At 47.9% G+C, this 12,459-nt stretch overlaps 10 non-coding genes across 10 annotated transcripts; all 10 read left to right on the top strand.

Annotated features, from left to right (window-relative positions):
- Nucleotides 1-28: 28 nt before the first annotated feature.
- LOC139619010 (U2 spliceosomal RNA) lies at nucleotides 29-220 on the top strand. Its single transcript, XR_011690017.1, has one exon. It is a non-coding gene; the product is annotated as a U2 spliceosomal RNA (small nuclear RNA).
- A 395-nt stretch (nucleotides 221-615) lies between these two features.
- On the top strand, nucleotides 616-730 carry LOC139619053 (U5 spliceosomal RNA). The gene has a single exon (XR_011690058.1). It is a non-coding gene; the product is annotated as a U5 spliceosomal RNA (small nuclear RNA).
- Nucleotides 731-894: 164 nt separating this feature from the next.
- LOC139618997 (U2 spliceosomal RNA) lies at nucleotides 895-1,086 on the top strand. Its single transcript, XR_011690003.1, has one exon. It is a non-coding gene; the product is annotated as a U2 spliceosomal RNA (small nuclear RNA).
- A 395-nt stretch (nucleotides 1,087-1,481) lies between these two features.
- Nucleotides 1,482-1,596, top strand: LOC139619052 (U5 spliceosomal RNA). The gene has a single exon (XR_011690057.1). It is a non-coding gene; the product is annotated as a U5 spliceosomal RNA (small nuclear RNA).
- Nucleotides 1,597-1,760: 164 nt separating this feature from the next.
- Nucleotides 1,761-1,952, top strand: LOC139618986 (U2 spliceosomal RNA). Its single transcript, XR_011689990.1, has one exon. It is a non-coding gene; the product is annotated as a U2 spliceosomal RNA (small nuclear RNA).
- Nucleotides 1,953-2,339: 387 nt separating this feature from the next.
- LOC139619051 (U5 spliceosomal RNA) lies at nucleotides 2,340-2,454 on the top strand. Its single transcript, XR_011690056.1, has one exon. It is a non-coding gene; the product is annotated as a U5 spliceosomal RNA (small nuclear RNA).
- A 164-nt stretch (nucleotides 2,455-2,618) lies between these two features.
- On the top strand, nucleotides 2,619-2,810 carry LOC139619473 (U2 spliceosomal RNA). Its single transcript, XR_011690467.1, has one exon. It is a non-coding gene; the product is annotated as a U2 spliceosomal RNA (small nuclear RNA).
- A 395-nt stretch (nucleotides 2,811-3,205) lies between these two features.
- On the top strand, nucleotides 3,206-3,320 carry LOC139619050 (U5 spliceosomal RNA). Its single transcript, XR_011690055.1, has one exon. It is a non-coding gene; the product is annotated as a U5 spliceosomal RNA (small nuclear RNA).
- Nucleotides 3,321-9,062: 5,742 nt separating this feature from the next.
- Nucleotides 9,063-9,245, top strand: LOC139619697 (U2 spliceosomal RNA). Its single transcript, XR_011690660.1, has one exon. It is a non-coding gene; the product is annotated as a U2 spliceosomal RNA (small nuclear RNA).
- Nucleotides 9,246-9,640: 395 nt separating this feature from the next.
- On the top strand, nucleotides 9,641-9,755 carry LOC139619049 (U5 spliceosomal RNA). The gene has a single exon (XR_011690054.1). It is a non-coding gene; the product is annotated as a U5 spliceosomal RNA (small nuclear RNA).
- The last annotated feature ends 2,704 nt before the right edge of the window (nucleotides 9,756-12,459 follow it).

The raw sequence follows: 12,459 nt of genomic DNA, 5'->3' as shown, positions 1-12,459 counted from the left end.
TGGCTGGAACGCCAGACACTTTGGGCCCATCGCTTCTCGGCCTTTTGGCTAAGATCAAGTGTAGTATCTGTTCTTATCAGTTTAATATCTGATATGTCCTCTACCCGAGGACAAACATATTAAACGGATTTTTAGAACTGGGAGCTGAAAAAGGGGCTTGCCCCGTTCACTCCACGCATCGACCTGGCATTGCAGTGCCGCCGGGAACGGTGCACCCTTCTCTGGCCGTGTGGAAAAGCAAGCAAGCAAGCAAGCAAGCAAACAATGACGCAAACGTACAGTTTCAAATGCCCCTCTGGCAGTGGCTGGAGGAAGGTGAGTCAACCTGCCCCACAGCTGATATCCCTCACGCGCCCTGGAAGGGCTGCTAGCCTCCAATCAACCCCGCATTTTCCCTGTATTTTGGTCCCCGGGGGCCTGCAAGCGCCTGATAACTTGAGAAATTTGTGGGGATTGCATGTTGAGGCCCAGACACTTTTCTCCACAGCCCGATTGGCTAGAGCCCGTGACAACATGGGGAGGGGGCGGGGATTTGGCAAGCTAAGAGAAGGCTACCGTGAGGGCGGTGACTGGGACCAATGGGGTCCTCGGCCGCTCTTGAGGAGAGGCCTGTACTGACTCTGGTTTCTCTTCATCACGCACAAGTCTTTCGCCTTTTACTAAAGACTTCCGTGGAGAGGAACACCAATGAGTTTAAGCTATTTTTGGCAGGCTCTGCCGTATGGCTGAGCCCTTTGAGTTTGTGAAAAGTCAAACAGCTGTCGAGGTCAGGAATGGGGAGGTGGGCGGAGGTGGTGAAAAGCAGCCATTGCTCCGCTCATGTCAAAAGCAGCCAACCGCGACCAGCGAGATTTGTGCCAAGAGCCTGGCTGGAACGCCAGACACTTTGGGCCCATCGCTTCTCGGCCTTTTGGCTAAGATCAAGTGTAGTATCTGTTCTTATCAGTTTAATATCTGATATGTCCTCTACCCGAGGACAAACATATTAAACGGATTTTTAGAACTGGGAGCTGAAAAAGGGGCTTGCCCCGTTCACTCCACGCATCGACCTGGCATTGCAGTGCCGCCGGGAACGGTGCACCCTTCTCTGGCCGTGTGGAAAAGCAAGCAAGCAAGCAAGCAAGCAAACAATGACGCAAACGTACAGTTTCAAATGCCCCTCTGGCAGTGGCTGGAGGAAGGTGAGTCAACCTGCCCCACAGCTGATATCCCTCACGCGCCCTGGAAGGGCTGCTAGCCTCCAATCAACCCCGCATTTTCCCTGTATTTTGGTCCCCGGGGGCCTGCAAGCGCCTGATAACTTGAGAAATTTGTGGGGATTGCATGTTGAGGCCCAGACACTTTTCTCCACAGCCCGATTGGCTAGAGCCCGTGACAACATGGGGAGGGGGCGGGGATTTGGCAAGCTAAGAGAAGGCTACCGTGAGGGCGGTGACTGGGACCAATGGGGTCCTCGGCCGCTCTTGAGGAGAGGCCTGTACTGACTCTGGTTTCTCTTCATCACGCACAAGTCTTTCGCCTTTTACTAAAGACTTCCGTGGAGAGGAACACCAATGAGTTTAAGCTATTTTTGGCAGGCTCTGCCGTATGGCTGAGCCCTTTGAGTTTGTGAAAAGTCAAACAGCTGTCGAGGTCAGGAATGGGGAGGTGGGCGGAGGTGGTGAAAAGCAGCCATTGCTCCGCTCATGTCAAAAGCAGCCAACCGCGACCAGCGAGATTTGTGCCAAGAGCCTGGCTGGAACGCCAGACACTTTGGGCCCATCGCTTCTCGGCCTTTTGGCTAAGATCAAGTGTAGTATCTGTTCTTATCAGTTTAATATCTGATATGTCCTCTACCCGAGGACAAACATATTAAACGGATTTTTAGAACTGGGAGCTGAAAAAGGGGCTTGCCCCGTTCACTCCACGCATCGACCTGGCATTGCAGTGCCGCCGGGAACGGTGCACCCTTCTCTGGCCGTGTGGAAAAGCAAGCAAGCAAGCAAGCAATGACGCAAACGTACAGTTTCAAATGCCCCTCTGGCAGTGGCTGGAGGAAGGTGAGTCAACCTGCCCCACAGCTGATATCCCTCACGCGCCCTGGAAGGGCTGCTAGCCTCCAATCAACCCCGCATTTTCCCTGTATTTTGGTCCCCGGGGGCCTGCAAGCGCCTGATAACTTGAGAAATTTGTGGGGATTGCATGTTGAGGCCCAGACACTTTTCTCCACAGCCCGATTGGCTAGAGCCCGTGACAACATGGGGAGGGGGCGGGGATTTGGCAAGCTAAGAGAAGGCTACCGTGAGGGCGGTGACTGGGACCAATGGGGTCCTCGGCCGCTCTTGAGGAGAGGCCTGTACTGACTCTGGTTTCTCTTCATCACGCACAAGTCTTTCGCCTTTTACTAAAGACTTCCGTGGAGAGGAACACCAATGAGTTTAAGCTATTTTTGGCAGGCTCTGCCGTATGGCTGAGCCCTTTGAGTTTGTGAAAAGTCAAACAGCTGTCGAGGTCAGGAATGGGGAGGTGGGCGGAGGTGGTGAAAAGCAGCCATTGCTCCGCTCATGTCAAAAGCAGCCAACCGCGACCAGCGAGATTTGTGCCAAGAGCCTGGCTGGAACGCCAGACACTTTGGGCCCATCGCTTCTCGGCCTTTTGGCTAAGATCAAGTGTAGTATCTGTTCTTATCAGTTTAATATCTGATATGTCCTCTACCCGAGGACAAACATATTAAACGGATTTTTAGAACTGGGAGCTGAAAAAGGGGCTTGCTCCGTTCACTCCACGCATCGACCTGGCATTGCAGTGCCGCCGGGAACGGTGCACCCTTCTCTGGCCGTGTGGAAAAGCAAGCAAGCAAGCAAGCAAGCAAACAATGACGCAAACGTACAGTTTCAAATGCCCCTCTGGCAGTGGCTGGAGGAAGGTGAGTCAACCTGCCCCACAGCTGATATCCCTCACGCGCCCTGGAAGGGCTGCTAGCCTCCAATCAACCCCGCATTTTCCCTGTATTTTGGTCCCCGGGGGCCTGCAAGCGCCTGATAACTTGAGAAATTTGTGGGGATTGCATGTTGAGGCCCAGACACTTTTCTCCACAGCCCGATTGGCTAGAGCCCGTGACAACATGGGGAGGGGGCGGGGATTTGGCAAGCTAAGAGAAGGCTACCGTGAGGGCGGTGACTGGGACCAATGGGGTCCTCGGCCGCTCTTGAGGAGAGGCCTGTACTGACTCTGGTTTCTCTTCATCACGCACAAGTCTTTCGCCTTTTACTAAAGACTTCCGTGGAGAGGAACACCAATGAGTTTAAGCTATTTTTGGCAGGCTCTGCCGTATGGCTGAGCCCTTTGAGTTTGTGAAAAGTCAAACAGCTGTCGAGGTCAGGAATGGGGAGGTGGGCGGAGGTGGTGAAAAGCAGCCATTGCTCCGCTCATGTCAAAAGCAGCCAACCGCGACCAGCGAGATTTGTGCCAAGAGCCTGGCTGGAACGCCAGACACTTTGGGCCCATCGCTTCTCGGCCTTTTGGCTAAGACTGCGGTCGCCTCCTTTTGATGGTTAAATTCTTGCCTGTTGTGGCTCTGAGTTAAACCAGCTCTTGGGAGGAAATTGTCTACATTCCTTGTTTAAAGTTGTGCAACTTTTCTGTGGTTGCATATCTTAAACAAATAGGAATTCATTGGCCCAGAGAATCTCTTACCTGCGCTCTGCCGGATTCAACACCTTGTCCAGGCCAAAACTTGAAAAGGTAAGTACGTTTTTAGATTTTTTTCCTTTTTATATTTTTAATTGTATTTACTTATTTATTGTTCATTGTTTTTTTGTCCATTGTAAGTTTTTTACTGATTTTAGATCCTTTTAGCTTGTGGTGCCTCCACCATGTCGGCCACCCATGCCAACATGCGGAGGCACCACAGCGTCCGTTTTAAGTTTAAAGAAAAGGATGGAAAGCTCCTGGAGATGTCAAGGCTAGATTTCTCCAGGAAGCTAATCCAACAGGCTTTGAAATTCACAGCAAACGATTTGAATTGTATTTTGACCCTACCATTAAATAAAGGTTTTGATGTAAGCTTCCAGTCTGCGGCTATCTTGAGAGAATTTTGGACAAGATTTGAGTCTGTGAAACCCCAGTTTTCTGCATTTGTTGTTGAAAAACTGACTGATAATGCATTGAAAACAGTCATTGTCAGAATGTTTAATGAGACAGTGAATGCAGAAGACATTTGTATATGGCTGGGGAGATACTGCACTGTTAAAGGCCAGGCTACCAAAGTGAGAGATGAGGACGGCATCTGGAATTGCGCTTGGAGGGTCCCCATTCAACAATGGCAGGACCCCCAGGGCTTCCAAGGCCTGAAACATCTGCCGTCAATGATAGTTCTGGGTGAAAACAGGGGCTACATCCACTACCAAGGTCAGCCCAAGCTCTGCCGCAAGTGCGGTGAGCATGGGCACCTGGTAGAAGCGTGCACAAAAACCTTTTGCGGAAAGTGTAGAGAAATTGGGCACACTTTTGAGGAGTGCACCAATGGCAGGAAGTGCAACCTTTGTGGAGAAACAAATCATCTCTTCAGAGCTTGCCCCAAATCGTTTGCCAACAAACTAAAGGCAGCAAAAGCCAATGAACAAAATGGAGGACAAAAAGAAAAAGAGCAGGTTGAAGAGGCTGGGCAGGAAAATTCAAATCTCCCGCCAGATACTGTGATTGGAGAGGAGGGATCATGTGAGGCGGGAGAGGGGGAGGGGCCTGCAACAGCCCCATCAATGGAGAGTGGAGAGGAGGATGGGGAGATGCAGGAAGTGGGCGGAGCTAGTTCAGAAATGGAAGATTTTCAACCACCTGAAAATAGTGAGGATGCCCCCCTCCCCGATGCCCAGCAAACAAAGAGACTTGCATCGGAATTGTCCTCTGAGTCTCCTGTAGCCTCAGAGAAGAGGGGAAGAGTTGGGACTCTCTCAGACAGTTCATCTGTGGAGGAGCCCAGAGTCTTCCCCTCCAATTCACCAAATGAAGTCTCTTTCCTGACAGTAGCTCTACAATCAACCCCTAAGGACTCCAAGCTAAATGCAGCCTTGCGTCAAAGGCCAACCCCCAGAGTCCGACGGGGGAATGGAGCTCAACTCCCTCCTTCATCACCTGTTGAAGTGAAGGAGGAGCCCCGTTCACAAGAAATAGTCTAACTGCCTTTTTTTTTAAAAAAAAAAAGATATTTTAGCATCTTAAACCTCTATTTAGTGTTTTTAAAATTTCATACCTGTTGTTTTTAATCATACTCATGACACTCACCTTCTCAACCATCAATGTGAGAAGTGTGAAGTCGAGAGTTAGAGCCCAGAGTGTTTTATCCTTTCTTAATTCTACAAAGTCAGATGTGTTTTTAATGCAGGAATGTGGCATACCGTTTTTAAAACACTACCGACAGTGGGAGGAGATGTGGCCACAGACATCGATATGGAGCGGATCAAACCAAAATAAGAACGATGGAGTGGCCATTTTAATAAAAAACCCTCAGGTTCTGGTGAAGGGTAGCACTGTGGTGAGAGACGGTAGGGCACTTTTAGCACACTTGACCTTTATGGGACAGGATTTTAACCTTCTCAATATTTATGGCTTTAACGACAAAAATGACAGGTATGACCTTTTAGAAGACCTGCAGTCCCACATGCTAGGGAGAGTGCCATTAGTTTTAGGAGGTGATTTTAACTGTATTTTAAGTCGAAAAGATAGAAAAAGAACAGGGGAAGATTTTAAAATTGACAAAACATCGGTTTTATTACAGGGCATATGCAGGGATTTTAAACTACAAGACTGTTTTAAAACCATGCATCCCAGAGAGGAGGGCTTCACCTGGTTCAGTGGTGATGGCACCAGAGCCTCTCGCATAGATTTTATTTTCACACGGGACTGCCCGCCGACCGATGCTAGATTGACCCCTGTTTTCTTTTCTGACCACCTGATGCTCTCCTGCACCCTTTCACTCTCTTCAGGTGTGACTTTTGGAAGTGGTCTGTGGAAACTCAACTGCTCCCTGCTTGAAGATCAACATCTAGTTCAGCAGTACAGGGAGCAGTACCGAGAGTGGCAGACCCTTCAAGACATGTACGATACACGAGCACACTGGTGGGAGATGGTGAAGGGAAAGACCCAGACTTTTTTCAGACAGGCAGGCAAAAAAAGAAAGGGCAAGGAGAACAGACGCATGATGGGACTGCAGAAGCGACTACAGCGCTATGTTAACCTCAACCAAAATGGAATGGATTTTAATGAAGAAATTAGAGAAATCAAATCAGAGATGTCGGTTTTAGCTGAAATTAAAAGCAAGGGTGTCATTTTAAGGAGCAGGGAACGGGAAATAGAGGAGGGTGAGAAGTGCACCAGGTATTTTTTTAAGAAAATTGTTAGTAAAGGGGGGACCATTTTAAAACTAAAAAAGGAAAACGGGTGCATAACAGAGAATATCGAAGAAATTAAACAGATTGTGGAAAATTTTTACGTAGAATTGTATAAAGAAAAGCCCATTAGAATAGACACCATGAATGAAGTTTTAAAATCCATCGATAAAAAAGTAAAAGACAGTGTGCTTTTAACCCAAGATTTTACCATTCTAGAGTTAAATAAATGTTTGTCAAGTTTTAAAAAAGGGAAGTCCCCAGGACAGGATGGACTTCCCTTGGAATTTTATTTGACCTTTTGGGACATTTTAGCACCTGATTTGATCGATGTTTTTAAAGACTTTGAGCACCTAGACCGACTTCCTGACAGTTTTAGAGTAGGGATAGTGACTCTACTGCACAAAAACAAAGACAAGACCGACCTGATGAACTGGAGACCTATCGCACTTTTAAACCTTGATTGTAAACTTTTTAGCAAACTTTTAGCCTCACGTATGTCCTTGTTTTTAAAGGGGGTGATTCACCCGGATCAAGGCTGTGCCATCCCAGGGAGGAAGATCACCGACAGCCTGGTACTGATCCGAGACACCATCTGTTACGCGAGAGACAGAAACATCCGGCTAGTAGTCCTAAATTTAGATTTTGAGAAAGCCTTCGATCGGGTCTCGCACCAGTACCTTTTCAAGGTACTGCAAAAAATGGGGTTCCCAGAAAGGTTTCTAGCTTGGGTGGGATTGCTGTATCGGGACATTACCAGCAAATTTGTGATTAACGGGCATTTGACAAAAGCAGTCGATATTAACTGCGGTGTCCGTCAGGGTTGTCCGTTATCTGCCCTCCTATACATAACATGTATAGAACCGCTGGCACAGATCTTGAGAAGGGATCAACGAATCAATGGGTTGGGAGTACCGGGGAGCGGGGGACTGGACACCAAGTGTATTTTATACATGGACGACGTGAACATTTTATGCACCGACCTTTTATCCGTCAACAGGACGCTGGACTTGACTGACTGGTTTGGACAGGCTTCTGGGTCAAAGTTGAACAAAAACAAGACCCAAGCCCAATTTTATGGACCGTGGACAGCGACTGAGATGATAGGACTCCCTTTGACTGTGACCCAGACTGACCAAAAAATACTGGGGATCAAATTTGACAGGGAGGGAGAAGGAACAACAAATTGGCCAGACGTGGTAGGGAAAGTAAAACAAAGACTAGGATATTGGGGACTTAGAGGACTGACTATTGAAGGAAAGGTTTTAATCATCAAAGCGGTGATTTTACCTTTGCTTTTACTCATCAGTTCTGTTTTTATCCCACCTAGGAGAGTGCTTTTAGATCTGGAGCGAGCCATCTTTTATTTCCTGTGGGGCTCCAAGTGGGAGAGACTGAGGAGGGAGGTCATGAAAAGGCCAAAAGAGAAAGGAGGAAAAGGAGTGCCTGACCTGTACTTGTTTTTAGGAAGCCGATACACCGCACTACACCTCAAACAAGCCACAGACCCATCCGGAAACCCCAAAACTACAGCCATGACACGTTTCTGGATGGGATCGTACCTCAGACGATTGAAGATTTTACCTACAGATCTTAAAGTACCCGTGTCTTTTAGCCTGCCACCAGCCTATGCTTTTATCCTGACGTTTTTAAAGCATTTTAAACTGGAGCAGGAGGAGCTGCATATTTTAACCAACCACCGTTCTCTGATCTCTGTTGTGCAGGAGCAGGAGCCAGTGAGTCCAGTGCGCGGGCTCGCATTTGGCGAGCCCTCAACAGTTTGGCGCAACGTGAACCATTCCGCTCTTCCAAACAGACTCCGGGACCTGTCATGGATGGTGGCTCATGAGATTCTCCCAGTCAGGTCCGTCATGCACTCCCGGGGCATGTCAACACGCTCAACCTGCCCCCGACCCGGTTGTGGCGCGCCAGAGTCGGTGAGGCATTTGCTCTGGGAGTGCAGCGCTGCCGTAGACCAGTGGGCAATGGCCGGCTCCTTGCAATTCCCGTACTTGCCAGCAAGGGAGGTCCTTACAGCACAACTGGTGCTGTATGGGGTGAGCCAAAAAACACTGAAGAAAGATGACTTTGCCCAGATGTGGCTCACCCTAGCCGCCATCAAAGACGCCATATGGACCTCCAGAAACTTGCTGGTAAGGAAGCACATGCAGATCCCCCCCGTGGCTGTGATCCGGATGGCTGTAGGCGGCAGGCCTAGGACACAGCCACAAAGAAGCATCGCCTCTGTGCCCATTCGGACGAAGGAGCCGGAGCCACACATGAAAAGGTCAAAGCAGCGGCGGCCTGGCTCTCCGGGTGAGGCAGGTGGGAAGGAGCAACAGGGTGAGGATCTCCTCTGAGCACCACGACAGGATCCCGAGAGACCAAATGTTTGGGGGAGCGGAATGAGTGACCCTGGGTAGGGACTCACTCTGCTCCTGCACAAAATTAGAAAGAAGAGAAGTTTTAAACCAATGCACTCCCTTTTAAAGATTTGGGACACTCCATGGTTTTCATTTGTGAGATGGATTTTATGTTTGACAACATGTAAAACCCCTTGAAATATTTGTTTTTAATGTTTTAAAAAAAAACAAACAATGGTTTTACAACTATTTATCAAATTGTTGTGATTATAATGTACCCTTTGTATCTCAAGATGTAAACCTTCTTTGAAAAAAACTTGAAATGAGTGTCAATAAATCTTTTCGAAAGAAAAAAAAAAAAAATCTGTTCTTATCAGTTTAATATCTGATATGTCCTCTACCCGAGGACAAACATATTAAACGGATTTTTAGAACTGGGAGCTGAAAAAGGGGCTTGCTCCGTTCACTCCACGCATCGACCTGGCATTGCAGTGCCGCCGGGAACGGTGCACCCTTCTCTGGCCGTGTGGAAAAGCAAGCAAGCAAGCAAGCAAGCAAACAATGACGCAAACGTACAGTTTCAAATGCCCCTCTGGCAGTGGCTGGAGGAAGGTGAGTCAACCTGCCCCACAGCTGATATCCCTCACGCGCCCTGGAAGGGCTGCTAGCCTCCAATCAACCCCGCATTTTCCCTGTATTTTGGTCCCCGGGGGCCTGCAAGCGCCTGATAACTTGAGAAATTTGTGGGGATTGCATGTTGAGGCCCAGACACTTTTCTCCACAGCCCGATTGGCTAGAGCCCGTGACAACATGGGGAGGGGGCGGGGATTTGGCAAGCTAAGAGAAGGCTACCGTGAGGGCGGTGACTGGGACCAATGGGGTCCTCGGCCGCTCTTGAGGAGAGGCCTGTACTGACTCTGGTTTCTCTTCATCACGCACAAGTCTTTCGCCTTTTACTAAAGACTTCCGTGGAGAGGAACACCAATGAGTTTAAGCTATTTTTGGCAGGCTCTGCCGTATGGCTGAGCCCTTTGAGTTTGTGAAAAGTCAAACAGCTGTCGAGGTCAGGAATGGGGAGGTGGGCGGAGGTGGTGAAAAGCAGCCATTGCTCCGCTCATGTCAAAAGCAGCCAACCGCGACCAGCGAGATTTGTGCCAAGAGCCTGGCTGGAACGCCAGACACTTTGGGCCCATCGCTTCTCGGCCTTTTGGCTAAGACTGCGGTCGCCTCCTTTTGATGGTTAAATTCTTGCCTGTTGTGGCTCTGAGTTAAACCAGCTCTTGGGAGGAAATTGTCTACATTCCTTGTTTAAAGTTGTGCAACTTTTCTGTAGTTGCATATCTTAAACAAATAGGAATTCATTGGCCCAGAGAATCTCTTACCTGAGCTCTGCCGGATTCAACACCTTGTCCAGGCCAAAACTTGAAAAGGTAAGTACGTTTTTAGATTTTTTTCCTTTTTTATATTTTTAATTGTATTTACTTATTTATTGTTCATTGTTTTTTTGTCCATTGTAAGTTTTTTACTGATTTTAGATCCTTTTAGCTTGTGGTGCCTCCACCATGTCGGCCACCCATGCCAACATGCGGAGGCACCACAGCGTCCGTTTTAAGTTTAAAGAAAAGGATGGAAAGCTCCTGGAGATGTCAAGGCTAGATTTCTCCAGGAAGCTAATCCAACAGGCTTTGAAATTCACAGCAAACGATTTGAATTGTATTTTGACCCTACCATTAAACAAAGGTTTTGATGTAAGCTTCCAGTCTGCGGCTATCTTGAGAGAATTTTGGACAAGATTTGAGTCTGTGAAACCCCAGTTTTCTGCATTTGTTGTTGAAAAACTGACTGATAATGCATTGAAAACAGTCATTGTCAGAATGTTTAATGAGACAGTGAATGCAGAAGACATTTGTATATGGCTGGGGAGATACTGCACTGTTAAAGGCCAGGCTACCAAAGTGAGAGATGAGGACGGCATCTGGAATTGCGCTTGGAGGGTCCCCATTCAACAATGGCAGGACCCCCAGGGCTTCCAAGGCCTGAAACATCTGCCGTCAATGATAGTTCTGGGTGAAAACAGGGGCTACATCCACTACCAAGGTCAGCCCAAGCTCTGCCGCAAGTGTGGTGAGCATGGGCACCTGGTAGAAGCGTGCACAAAAACCTTTTGCGGAAAGTGTAGAGAAATTGGGCACACTTTTGAGGAGTGCACCAATGGCAGGAAGTGCAACCTTTGTGGAGAAACAAATCATCTCTTCAGAGCTTGCCCCAAATCGTTTGCCAACAAACTAAAGGCAGCAAAAGCCAATGAACAAAATGGAGGACAAAAAGAAAAAGAGCAGGTTGAAGAGGCTGGGCAGGAAAATTCAAATCTCCCGCCAGATACTGTGATTGGAGAGGAGGGATCATGTGAGGCGGGAGAGGGGGAGGGGCCTGCAACAGCCCCATCAATGGAGAGTGGAGAGGAGGATGGGGAGATGCAGGAAGTGGGCGGAGCTAGTTCAGAAATGGAAGATTTTCAACCACCTGAAAATAGTGAGGATGCCCCCCTCCCCGATGCCCAGCAAACAAAGAGACTTGCATCGGAATTGTCCTCTGAGTCTCCTGTAGCCTCAGAGAAGAGGGGAAGAGTTGGGACTCTCTCAGACAGTTCATCTGTGGAGGAGCCCAGAGTCTTCCCCTCCAATTCACCAAATGAAGTCTCTTTTCTGACAGTAGCTCTACAATCAACCCCTAAGGACTCCAAGCTAAATGCAGCCTTGCGTCAAAGGCCAACCCCCAGAGTCCGACGGGGGAATGGAGCTCAACTCCCTCCTTCATCACCTGTTGAAGTGAAGGAGGAGCCCCGTTCACAAGAAATAGTCTAACTGCCTTTTTTTAAAAAAAAAAAAAGATATTTTAGCATCTTAAACCTCTATTTAGTGTTTTTAAAATTTCATACCTGTTGTTTTTAATCATACTCATGACACTCACCTTCTCAACCATCAATGTGAGAAGTGTGAAGTCGAGAGTTAGAGCCCAGAGTGTTTTATCCTTTCTTAAATCTACAAAGTCAGATGTGTTTTTAATGCAGGAATGTGGCATACCGTTTTTAAAACACTACCGACAGTGGGAGGAGATGTGGCCACAGACATCGATATGGAGCGGATCAAACCAAAATAAGAACGATGGAGTGGCCATTTTAATAAAAAACCCTCAGGTTCTGGTGAAGGGTAGCACTGTGGTGAGAGACGGTAGGGCACTTTTAGCACACTTGACCTTTATGGGACAGGATTTTAACCTTCTCAATATTTATGGCTTTAACGACAAAAATGACAGGTATGACCTTTTAGAAGACCTGCAGTCCCACATGCTAGGGAGAGTGCCATTAGTTTTAGGAGGTGATTTTAACTGTATTTTAAGTCGAAAAGATAGAAAAAGAACAGGGGAAGATTTTAAAATTGACAAAACATCGGTTTTATTACAGGGCATATGCAGGGATTTTAAACTACAAGACTGTTTTAAAACCATGCATCCCAGAGAGGAGGGCTTCACCTGGTTCAGTGGTGATGGCACCAGAGCCTCTCGCATAGATTTTATTTTCACACGGGACTGCCCGCCGACCGATGCTAGATTGACCCCTGTTTTCTTTTCTGACCACCTGATGCTCTCCTGCACCCTTTCACTCTCTTCAGGTGTGACTTTTGGAAGTGGTCTGTGGAAACTCAACTGCTCCCTGCTTGAAGATCAACATC

Source organism: Trachinotus anak, unplaced genomic scaffold, assembly GCF_046630095.1.
Source record: "Trachinotus anak isolate AG129_WGS33_773 ecotype Australia unplaced genomic scaffold, CSIRO_AGI_Tana_v1 ptg000003l, whole genome shotgun sequence".
Lineage (NCBI taxonomy): Eukaryota > Metazoa > Chordata > Actinopteri > Carangiformes > Carangidae > Trachinotus > Trachinotus anak.
This window is presented reverse-complemented; position numbering and strand designations above follow the sequence as displayed.